At 36.2% G+C, this 12,795-nt stretch overlaps 1 pseudogene; it reads right to left on the bottom strand.

Annotated features, from left to right (window-relative positions):
- Nucleotides 1–7,568: 7,568 nt before the first annotated feature.
- On the bottom strand, nt 7,569–10,764 carry LOC113777199 (annotated as a pseudogene).
- Nucleotides 10,765–12,795: the final 2,031 nt, after the last annotated feature.

Raw genomic sequence — 12,795 nt, 5'->3', positions numbered from 1 at the left:
ATACATCATAAACAAGTCAATAGAACCACCAAAAATTGCTCCAAGGGCCACGGCATTCACAGGGGCAGAAATGAAAAAATTTTCATCTTCACTCCCTTTGAGCTTTCATCCATAATATCACTCATTTCTACTAATATAAGCACTAAACCAACATTAATAACATCACAACTCATCAAATCAGTCCATCCAACCATAGTGGGAGTTCATAGAGCCCACACAACAACTTTCCAACATAAACAAAGCTACCCACATGAAGATATGAACTTATAAGTGCTATATTACTTCCATAAAACAAAAATTTCAAGGTTGATCATCACTTACTTGCTTAGATGAACCAAGCAGAAATTTTCAGTCCTATATGCTCAAGAAAAACCGTGGAAAGCAGCCACTTTTTCCTAGCTTGAGTTGTTCACCAAGTGATTAGCTAAGTGTAGTTAAAATTTGAGGTGATTTGGTGGAGATTTGAAGCAAGAATTGATGAAGGAAAATGGAGAACTTGGTCTTGTTCTTCCTTGGAGTTGCACGGCTGGAATGAGGAAGAAGAAAGTGACATTGATGAAGAAGCTTCCTTGTGAAGCTTATAAGTTTGTGGACAGAAATTGCTTCAAAAGTCAACTCTCCATCGCCTGCGTACGCGCGCGTTTCGTGCTCGATTTCACTCGAGTTTGTTTCACTAGTGCACTAACCCTCTAATGCACTTCCATTCATACTATTATTATTCACTCTTAATAATCTAAAAATAATGGTCTATAGTCCCTCAATTAATCGCGCGCGTAAAAACGCGTACTTCCGATTTAAGCGCGATAAAGTGAAATCTCCAAGGATTTCTTATAACGATGGTATAACTAACTATCACTTGAGTATTTAAACATAAAAAAATACCTATTTTAGGACTAATGTACAAGTTTCCCATTTTTCAAGCTTATTGTTCTCTCAAATCGGCTATAGTCTCCAAACGCGTATTCACTATTCTCATTTAACGAGTTTTCGAAAAAATAATTTTCAAATCAAGTCATTTTAAAAATACACTTGAGACATAATTCCATGTAATTGAGTATGAAAGGTTGAAATAAAATATTCTGAGTAAATAGCCAAATAAATATTTAAATGAGCTAGAAATAGGAATTTAAAATAAGAAAATTTGTGAGTCCTCATATGAGTCGAGTATTAATTTCTCAATTAAGCTTTCTTAATCTACCATTGATCATTCTTAACTCTCCAATATTAATACACTCCCGATTCAAGTATAGTCTCGAAAAACGTGTACTCGTTGTTCCGAACTAAACAAATTTTCGAAAAGTGAATTTTTCAACAGAACGCTTTAAAAATATAAAAGAGGCGTCGTTCCATATAAATGGATTTTAAATGGTCGAAATAAATAATACGCAGAAAATGAGTAAAAAAATATTTAAATAAACTTGTAATATTCGATAAGTAAGAAAATTTTTGGGTCCTCCGTCCTCGAAATTCACACCTAGGACAATATCATTCTCTTAATGGTTAAGTCTACTAGATCAATCATTAACTTGCGTTTTTCCAACCCATACTTCACAATTTCTATTCATTCAACTAGCAATCAAACCTTGATTTTCCTCATTAGATATTTTAATTTCTAGGTCATAGGGCAACATAATCGGCCTTATGTCTACCTCACATAGGTTACGCCTTCACTCTTAATGCTACTATTACCGCCACTAACTCTAAATCATGAGTTAGCTATTTCTCTCGTGATATATTAACTTTCTAGAGACATACACAATCGTCTCATCCTGTATTGTTAGTATACATTCTAATCCATCCGTTAAAGCATCTAGATAAATCACAAAGGTACCTCCACCGCTCGGTAGGACTAACACAAGTGCATCGGTTAAACACCCTTCACTTTTAAAATTCTTCCTCACATTTAAAATCCCAAATAACTTGCCAAGTCTTGCACTCTTGGAAAATTCCTTGATCAAACCAAAGGAAAGGTTCGACTACCTCCAGGAACTCCAAATTTCAGTAGAATTTTCTAGTCATTTCCTCTTAAACAACGTCCACTGTAACTGAGTCAATAACAATTCCTTCCTTAGATATTGTATAATCTAGAAAGGCTATTTTCTTCCAATCGAACTCACATTTATCGAACTTAATGAAAGTTGGCGCTCTCTCGAGGTTTGTAAAACTATCATCAGGTGTTTTTCAATGATTTTTTTCTAAACCATAGAGTTTACCGATATATCATCAATAAATGCCATCACAGATTAATCCAATTACGATTTAAAGCCTTGATGCATTAAGACAATAATTGCTGCTAGTGCATTAGTCAACCCAAAGGCATAACTGAAAATTCAAGCATCCCCATCTGGAATTGGAAGTGGTCTTAAGCACATCAGTTCCTAGATTTCCCGGTTGGTAGTAACTCTACTTTAAATCCCTTATGCGTTGCTCCTGGCCCTTGATTATAATTCTCGTTTATGTGAGGTTACGGAATATTTGTTCCTAATAGTCACATCGTTCAAGTCTCGATAATCTATATATATAGCCTCAAACGTCCATTCCAAATATGATATCCGGTCCTTAATCGTTAGTCTCATTCAATCCATCAAATATTTCCTTTCACTAACCCAAATCTCACCACTTTTAATATCTCAAATTGGCGATCAAACATTGGATCCCAACTTCAACACCAAGTTTTGGATTTGGTCACGATCCCTGGTCGCCTCCAAGATCTCAGGGTGGTCTATATTCTCAAGCACAATCTCGACTACGTCTAACACCGTTCGTGTCTTATTATAAATCTAAAAGTGTGGGGCAAGATTTGAACATACATGTAAGTCATAAAACCAATCAAAAGTGGAGTAAAGTTTCATATGTCATAAGGATCACAATAGGTACATCAAGTTGGGATAGGCTTATCAAACCATTTCAAAAGGGGAAGGGAAACAACGGGATTATAGCAAAACGTGCCGAGTTACCAAGATGCAAAATAACAAAAGACTTTCCCTTATACAAAAGATTAAATCTCCAAAAGTGCCAGTCTAGTCTAGAGTAAAGTTACAACCTCTATCCCTCTAGTGGAGTTATCTACCCCCACACGAAAACTTCTAGCACTTAGACCCCGATCTGACACTCGATTGTTTTGTGGCGAATCTAGCGGGCCGTTGAGTATTTCCTCTTTTTAGATGCACTGGGACAATTCGAAATCTTATGCTCGATACTACCACACCTCAGACACTTTTCTTGCTTTATCCAGCACTTATCCTCGGTGTGATTAATCTTGCCACAGTATCCACAATTTGCGTGAGAAGTGACGGCTTGACCAGTTTGAGGATTTTCCTTATATTCCTTCTCCAGTTCTACATTCTTATGTAGCAACTCAGTTTTCTCTGCATATTCCTGTTTCCACCGTTCTTCCAGTTGTCAGCCTATTTCTTTTGAAATTCTACTTCGTTTCGAAGAATGTTCATCTTTTTATGCATTTCTTCCAAAGTTATCATCTTACCAATTGACTTAAGTCAAATACTAACCTGCCAGGCAAATCAAAGGATCAAAATGAATAGCTATTCATAATGGAAGCTTGAGCCGTATTACTCTTGCATTTTTTTTCCATCTATAGGTTACCCCGGCATATAAATCTTAACTATTCTTTGCTTAATACGGGCAAGTTCTTAGATTTTCACAAGATTACTATCATCATTTACAAACACAACAAGATACGGGGCTTTATTCTTTAATATGGAGGTTCCATGTCTTAGTTCACTTTCCAATATTTATCTACAAAGTTGTTTGAGAAGAAATCATAACCTCTTGCTCTCACTAGTGTCTTATTGTATCCTTTCAAGTCAATCTTATTATTTCGAAGTTAGGTTCTCCGTGAAGCCTAGATAGGCAAACTTCAAGAATCATTCCATTTTCACATCTCTCTATTGGTCCCCAGGCTGGTTGATTGGTTTAGAGTTTTAGTGCTCCACTAATCGTGCTAGGGCATCAATCGTCTGGTTAATAGCAATAACTACGCGATTATTTTCCTTCATTTCTAGGGTTTTGGTTCAGTCTAGCAGTCGCTCAATAATCGCCCCCTTGAGTTGGGAGTTGCTTAACCCCTCGCCCTCGATCCTTTTTCACTCATTTGGCCACCCATAAATTTAGCATGTTTAAAGGCATGACATACAGTGAGTGCACATAAACGGAGTTTGAAAAGTGACATCTTTATCACGCCAAACAAATACAGGAATAAAAGGAAGACATCGAAATAATCGCAAATGTGTACAACTCAATCATGAATTTGAAATCATGAAGTAGTAAAGTCAAGCATGTCATGAGTAACATTTAATTGCATCAAAAGGTAGGAAACATAGTGAAACAAGATACAAAATGCAATGGCCTTTAAGCGAGCGCCACCCCGTCTATCTTTGGCAAAAACTATTAAAATAGTTTAAATCACTAGCTTAGTGATTGGTGGAGCCAAAAATCTTCACTACCTCCGTAGGATCATTTTCATTTCCAGCACTAGAAGTTTTAGATCTCATGTCCCTTATCGAATATCTTGTCAGTCTCCACTTGTTTAACCAAGGTAACACACCCAACCATCGACTTATTTATCCTGTCTTTAATTTCGGGTACTACCCTAACAAGTCGAGTCTTAGTTTTTTAAACCTTCTGACAAGGAGTCTTTGTCTTCCTCGCTCCTTAAGTATCTTAATCTCCACTTCAGGAATTCTAGTAGTCTAGGCATCCGCAATTGCCCTCAACGCTCGATTATCCCCTCGAATCACCCTAGTTTTCTCGGATAGCCACTTTTAATGATCGACCACTATTAACACCTCGTTATTTGGGCACGAGCAAGACCTTTGAAAATCACATAAAATCCTAGTTCTGTGAATTGGATTATCTCTCCAATGCTCCCTTAGGTCTTTCTCGATAATGGACCACCGGAAGGCGTCCCGAGACCATTTAATATCACCATTACCTCCCATAACTTACCCTTAAAAGTAAAAGCTCATGTAGGTCCAGGTATATTCAATAAACTAGATCTGATCATTTCGTACAATCCCACATGTATCACACAAGAATCAAGACTCCTTGTCATCCACTAATTCAAACCTAGGTTCTAATTTTCTTTTTCACAAGCTGTCACTTAACTCCCTAACCAGTTCCACAGTCCGGCATTCTAAACTTTTAAACCTAGGACACACTACAGAGATCTAAAGCCTAAACTCAGATACCAACTGTGACGCCCCCACTTCTCCCTAAGGCGAACTAGAGGGTATCCGCGGGACGCCTACCCAACTCTCGCCAGGACTCATGGCAATATCCGTTCAAGATTAGCACAATACTATTCAACAACACTAGATAAGTAAGAAAGTGCGAAAAATTTCCAAACTTAACAATATATATAACGATTATCCAATGCTTACATCAAATTCTCAAAAGTTACATCAATACCCAAAATATATAACATGCAGGTACATCAAATATCCAAATCATACATTAGGTTCCCAAAAGTACAATCAATAAGAGATATAGCCCAAAATACATTAGAAACCCTAAGCCAAAAGTGCATCAAAAGGGTTCCTCCAAGTCTCATTCCATGCCCAATCCTGTTAAGGAAAACAGATCTATAGGGTGAGCAAAACGCTCATGAAGCCAAGAACACACATGCTGTGACGCCTCCACTTCTCCCTAAGGCGAACCAAAGGGTATCCGCGGGACGCCTGCCTAGCTCTCGTCAGGACTCAAGCAATTCCATTCAAGCTTATTATCGATCTACACAACACAAGTAAATAACTTAAATATAGTAAATGTGGAAGCGTTCAAACTTAACAATAGTCATCCATTATCCAACCCGCACGTCGGGTGTTCAAAGTACATCATGAATCCCAAATATACATCATGCCCCAAAAGTTACCTTTCAATTCCAAAAGAACAACCCAAAACCAGGGGCATAGTCAAAATATAATAGAAATCCTAAACAAAAGTACATTAGGAGGGTTTCTCCAATATATCTCCGAGTTCAATCCTGTTAAGGAAAATAAATCTACAGGGTGAGCAAAACGCTCGTGAAGCCAAGAACACACAGGCAAGCATGCAGTTCAGATAACAGTCCCAAATAACAGTTCAAGAGATAATTACAAGTAATTAATAAAGCCAGTGAAAGTAAGCAGAAAAATTCAAGGATATAGTAGCTCTCAGGAGCTAAGTTCCACTTGCTTTGCCAGTTCATTCGTATATCTTCCCGCGATGACTCTCCGTCAACCGGGTTGATATTTCCAAACCGTAGATCACCACTTACTTCTCATCCGTCCACCCTACACCGCTTCGGGCCCGCACGACATTTATAAGGCTATACTCTACGAGTATGCCAAGCGAGATCTCTCAAATAGATCAAGCTTATCATGTGATTCTCATGGCTCACCAAGGTTCCTGACCAAACCCATGCCGGCTCGAGTTCCAAGGTCGGCCTATGAGTTTGGGCGTCCCCCTTGTATCATGTAAGTGTCGAGGAGATTCACTCCAACGACAGTCATAGCATACCATGTCATGTATTCAAGCATTTGACAGGTTTAAGCATGTATTTCAGGTCATATAAACCAGGCAAAACATGTTAAGCATGAGTCATTTGTTTCAAATGAGAACGAGTGCGATAAAGTACACACTCGACTTCATTTTTCAAAACCAAGTAGGCTAAGCATGTAATCAGATAAGCCAAGCACGAATCAAGTCCATAGAGTTCAAGTCACTACAAGAAAATTGATCATCAGTGACAACACAAAGTCATCACAGAACATACAAATATCGTCACAAATACCTTTTATTGATGACTTTTTGATCGTCACAAAGTCGTCACTAAATCCCCGTCGGTAAAAGTAAATAGTGACGACCTAAAATGTCGTCACTAAATAGTTGTCATTAGTGACGACTTTAAGTAAAGCATTTTTGACAAAAGATCAAGTCGTCAATAAAACACTTCCAGATTGTCGTCACTAATGACAACTATTTAGTGACGACCTGATTGTCGTCACTAAATAGTGGTCATTAGTGACGACAATCCGGAAGTGTTTTATTAACGACTTGATCTTTTGTCAAAAATGCTCTACTTAAAGTCGTCACTAAAAAGCACCGAAAGCCATTGTATATAACTATTTTACTGACAACAATTGTCATCACAAATGTAGCTTAGATTTAGTGACAATCTCTGTTGTGACAAGGAGTTTTTATTTTCTATTTTGTGACAACTTTTTTTTGTCATTAGATAATTTTTCAATACCTTAATAGTCATAATTTGGTCTGTAATCATTGCTAAATCGTTGATTTTAAACAAACCATACAAATAAACATGAACGATTGATAACCAAAAGTATTTGCATTAGATTACATGGTAATAATATAGCATTCTCAAATGCCAAATTCAAGTGTACATTACCCAACTAATGCCTACAAAAATAACATTTGTCCAAAATATCACTTGTACATAAGGTACATTTACAAAAGCAATCACAGTTTAAGAAATTGAAGAACATCTAAATGAATCACTCCATGAGCAAAAGGCAATTTTGTCTTCAACATTCTTTAACCATAACCATAGATATCTTCCAAAAGCTAGTATGAATAGCATTTATCTGTCATAAAAGAGTAAAAGAAGTAGGTAAGGGGAGGAGTACAATAATAAAGAACAAGTAATGAGACTTAGATTATTAAGACAAAAATTACAATTCATTAAGAACCTCATATAATTTGGGCCCACATATTACAACACCAGCAAGAAGTTAGAAATCACAGTCCAATCTATACAAATACAACACTACATAAGCTCAACTAAAGAGCTCTCTAAAACAGTTTTTTTTTATTTTCTTTCTTCTTCTTTAAATAGCTCAACTTATTGAACAATTAAATTGGACTCTCACAGTAATTATTGTTTACAACTAGAATCGATGCCTGCTTGCAGCTTTTCCTGCCCCTTCTCATACATTCAAGGGAATGGGAAATGATTGTGGAAGTAGAAAAAGTAGACAACTTTCCTACAAAACATTCATAACATACCGCTTTGACGCCAGCTTCTTGCACGTATGCAATATCAGCAGGTGTAAAAAGTCCAGACTCACCAACGACCTAAAGATTTTGAAGACAGGAAAATGAATACATTGGTGATTAGACAAAATAATATGTAATGAGGCAGTCATGTGCCTCTGTCAACAATTTAACAAAGAAGGAGAAATCTTAAAGGGCATGAGAAAAGTGCAGAAATAGGATACTCACAATTATGCCTCTTTCTCGGATTATTCTCCCACGTTCTCCTTGAAGAAGATTTTTAGTATTGCTGATGTCAACCTTAAATGTTTCTGCAGATAGACAAAGCTAAATTAACTTGCAAGACTCCAACAAATGACTTGTACTGATTCTGTAAGCTACTCATTGCTCTTTTAACATTTTTTCTAGGTTGTGCATTTTTTATCATCTTCATCCTTGTTCTTTTCGGATTTATAGCTTGTTTCCACTCACCCATCCTCAAGATGAGCACCTTTACCCATTGTTACCTAACTCATTTTTTCCTGACTGACTGTTTACGAACTACCATTCTAAGAGAAAAAGGTTATATCATGCAACCATATTGAATATCAGCACTAAGCAAGATGAGATATAACTAGGAAGAGTATCCAGCACCAGATTTTGGCATCTAGCAATTGGTGCCGTGCGGAAGTATGTCAAAGAAGTTAATTCCTAGAAAGTTAAAAAAAAAAAGGGTAGTAGGGGATTGTCATAACAGAATTAATTTGTTGGTATTATTATTTATAGCATCACAGTGCAAATGATATACACTTCAGCAAATGATTAGCTACTTGAAAATATTTAGGCCTTCTCATCGATGTTAGTAAGAATACAAGGAACTAATTTTTGTCCAAATACAGCTACAATCGAATGTAAACTTGATAGCAGCTTCAGAATCAAAATATCAAGGTATCAAACTTTAAATGCACAATCAAGAAGGAGAAGATTTAAATGATCGATATAGAATTTTCTTTAGAAACATACCGAGGTTACGGTTGTTTATTCCAATAAGTTCAATCCCATCAATCCCCAGAACACGATCCATCTCCCTCTCATCATGTACCTAAAAAATGAGATATGACAAACAAAGGTCAAAATCATTGATACTTCAAACGTTTTACTTGACAAGAAAAACAAAATAAAACCAAAATCAGGAAAAAATAAAACCAAAATTGCTTCAAGTAAAGTACCAAGATAATTATTAGATAGCCTTCATGAGAACAGAAGGACCACTAACCTACATATGTTTAAAAAAGAAATTTTTTCTTCATGAAGAAGACGAAAAACAAACTTGAGATATCATTACAGATTTTTGTTGATATTCCGATTTTTGTACAAATCACAAACAAGAAAATGAAAATTACCCTGACTTAAACGTCCTAAATCTAACACTAAAAGTGAGGAGGGAATTGAGTTCTATTAATTGTTAAGACAGCAAAAGGAAAGAAAGAAGAAAGCAATAACCATACCTCCACAAGTGGTGTTAAACCAAGCAATTTGCAGATCTTAGTCATGTATTTGATATCAAGATCTGGTAAAACAGCAGCAATTAACAGGATTGCATCTGCGCCTTTTGTGCGAGCATAGTATATTTGCCAAGCGTCTATAACAAACTCTTTGCATAACAGAGGGCACTGCACATGTAAATTGTTTCAGCAATCACTTTCAAAAATAATACTTCGAGCTAATATTCAGCAGAAATATGCATCAAGAAGAAAAAAAATACCTTCACTCCTGAATTCCTTATCTTCTCCAAATTCTCAAAGCCTCCCTTATTTTATGGAGCACAGAAACAAAAAAGTAGTGATGATAATTAGCAGTAAGAATTAACTTAAAAACAAATACATTGACTTGCAGAGACAGGCTTATATGACCCTGAAGAAAAAAGTCACCAAACGACTGAAGAGTTTAAATCCTTACTTGAAAGTATTTCTAGTCTGTTAATACACTGAGGCATGCTGCTCCACCTTTTTCATAGGCCTTAGCAATTTCAACCTGTTATAATAGACAACCAAGAATTAATGCAAACAGATAACACTGTCAACATCTTAAGAATTGTATTCAGATATTATAACCCACAGTAACCTATTCAATTAACCACTGATAGAGGAATAAACCAGCAAACAGCTATAGGACCAAAAGATTCTCTAATCAAACCAGAACAAGGAGCTTTTATATAATATAACTAAGTCTCCCTGTATGAAGCTTCCAACTTATTGATAACTGTAATCTGCCATACAAGCCTTTTAAATTCTTACAAAATGATTTAGTTCCAGTTCTTCCTTATCTAATTCTCTGCTTTAGTTCCTCACATACTGACCAATCTACTCCCATTATACTTACAGAGCCATATAAGATCAATCTTTTTTGCACGGCAAAAAAAGAGCATGCAGTCAAAACTCATATGCTCTATTTTTGTACAATCAAACCTCGTAACATATACAAATTTTGACCATGAAGATTGTAAGTGTTCAGTAATGCACATAATACATGGGATTTCAAGGTCAAAGAAAACGTTACAGGGGAGGGAAAAAAAATGAAAAATAGAAGCAAGGGCAATGCACAATGACAACTGCATACCACTGAACAGGTACTTCTAGCTTCTGTGCACCACTCTATTGGCAGCAGAAAAGTCTCGCAAAAAGAGAAGAGGGGGCAAAAAGGAAAAAAGGCATGCATCTGTAAGGACTTGAATACAAGGCATAGACCTTCTCCACCAGCATCTTTAACATCCATTAAAGATAAATTTAGCATCTCCTTTTAACAAACTTAGAATCTGGAGTATCTTGAGGAAAAAGGGCACTTTGAGCATAATCAGTTTACTAACAAGAAAGACAGGTTTTCAAATTGCTCATATCTTTTAAGGAATACGTGACTTTGAACTAAATATGAGAACATCCAATTCTAGGTTAGTGAAAGTCCTTAAAGCTTCCACTGATGGCTATGCGCTTTACAATTAGCCTGAATTGACTCATCACAGTTCCTAATGTCCTACCTGAGCTCGGTCAAGTAAATTGAAAAACAAACCATAGCTAAATGAAATTGTGGTCACCGGCTAAGATCAGAAAGTCATTTAGTGATGTGATAATATGTAGGACAGCCTGGATTAAAAATATTGTAGAATATGTATATCTAATATCTCCATAGAGAGGTTTAATAGTCTAGTGCCACTTAAATGTTAGAGTAATCAAACGAGGACCATTTATTCAAAAGCAAAACGTTAAACTTATTGTAGAAAAATTAGATTGTTAGCTTATCTATTTCTTCAGTGATTTTTAGAAAAGAACAAAAATTAGATTGCTGGTTCATTTTTTTTCTTGATCATCCTAACTGGTATTTTTGGGAAAAGAATAAATATATACACTGTTTAACATGCATACTTCTGAGAATTATACTTGAATAAAATATGACCGATTTGACTTTATCAATTTGTCAACTAAATCCATAGCTTATGCTCCACTTCGGAGGATTAATGCTGTACATAATCAATATAACTATGCTACTTGTTAAGCCATCAAAAGTGTAGATTTCAGATATAGGGTGTTAATTTAACCCTTCGATCCCTATATACAAAAACCAGAATTTTCTTTTTAAAAAAACAATACCAGAATTTATTGCAATGCAACTGAAAATATTAGACACAATAGACCCACTGAGACTAGAGTCTTGGTTGCTGCTAATTCACAAGAACTGGGCAGTGGACATAAATGATTCCTTCGTCCATTCCCTCAATTTCTGTCCCCTTTCATGGCAACCTTATCGGATAAGGGGATATATACCCAAGAAAACGAAAAAGATTTTGGTCACGGTTACACCTAACTCTCAACCAAGACATGTATTACGTAATTAGCAATAGGGCCACAAAAATTTAATATATCAGTATTTCCAACGACAGCAAACCAAAACCATGGAAGCTCAAAACTTCGCTTACTGGGTAAGCCTACAAAAATTAATTGCGCTGTCAATGAAATAACCTTGAACTACTCACCTAATTGGCCAGTTATTTAAACAAAACTCGATCCCTTCTCTCGGAATGCCCAACATAGGCTTCCATTCCAATTTTCAACAATTCTGTCTCCTCCCTCTTTAATGCATTCCAGAAAATAAGGAGCACTGGCTCCTCGGACCATCCTAAACTACCCTAACCTGTGGTCAGATAACCCGAAATATTGAAGCTAAAACAAGTAGCTACACAGCTTAATCCAGGCGACTCAGTAGCGATAACAAAAAGGATCTTACATATTAGGGATTTGGAAAAATTGGGGAAAATGTATAGGAGAGAGAAAAACGAACCTTTCCAATGAAAACCTTGTACTTTAATGCTGGACAGCCATGGTGATGCTAGTGAGAAGCCAGAGAACGGATTTGTTGTGTGGGTGAAAGTATCAGGCCGTGCGGAAGCTCTGTTTTGGTGCTTAGTGCTCTGTTTTGCGGAAGCTTTTGTTTACTTCAGCTCGGTGAAAGTTTGTCTCAAGTGTTCCGTTGCTTTAAGTCAGACCAAGTGTTCCGTTGCTTTTGTTTTCAGAATGTGTTCCGCTGCTTTGGTCTTTGCTTTGCTTTGGATTTTTTTTTTGTTGCGCGGCACTTTCACTATGATTTGATCAAAATTTTGACTTCACTCATTTTCCCTCCATTTGATACCAAAAATCATGTTTTTTTCTAGATTTGTAATATGGTTTGAACCATAGATTTTAATGCTATAGTATTATTCTTTATTTTTTAGCAAAAAATAAAAATTTTCATCAACATAGGTGGCAAAAATTGTTA

The sequence above is a fragment of the Coffea eugenioides genome, chromosome 7 (genome assembly GCF_003713205.1).
Source record: "Coffea eugenioides isolate CCC68of chromosome 7, Ceug_1.0, whole genome shotgun sequence".
In the NCBI taxonomy this organism is placed as follows: Eukaryota; Viridiplantae; Streptophyta; class Magnoliopsida; order Gentianales; family Rubiaceae; genus Coffea; species Coffea eugenioides.
The sequence above is the reverse complement of the archived record's forward strand: the minus strand, read 5'-3'. Positions and strand labels throughout refer to the sequence as shown.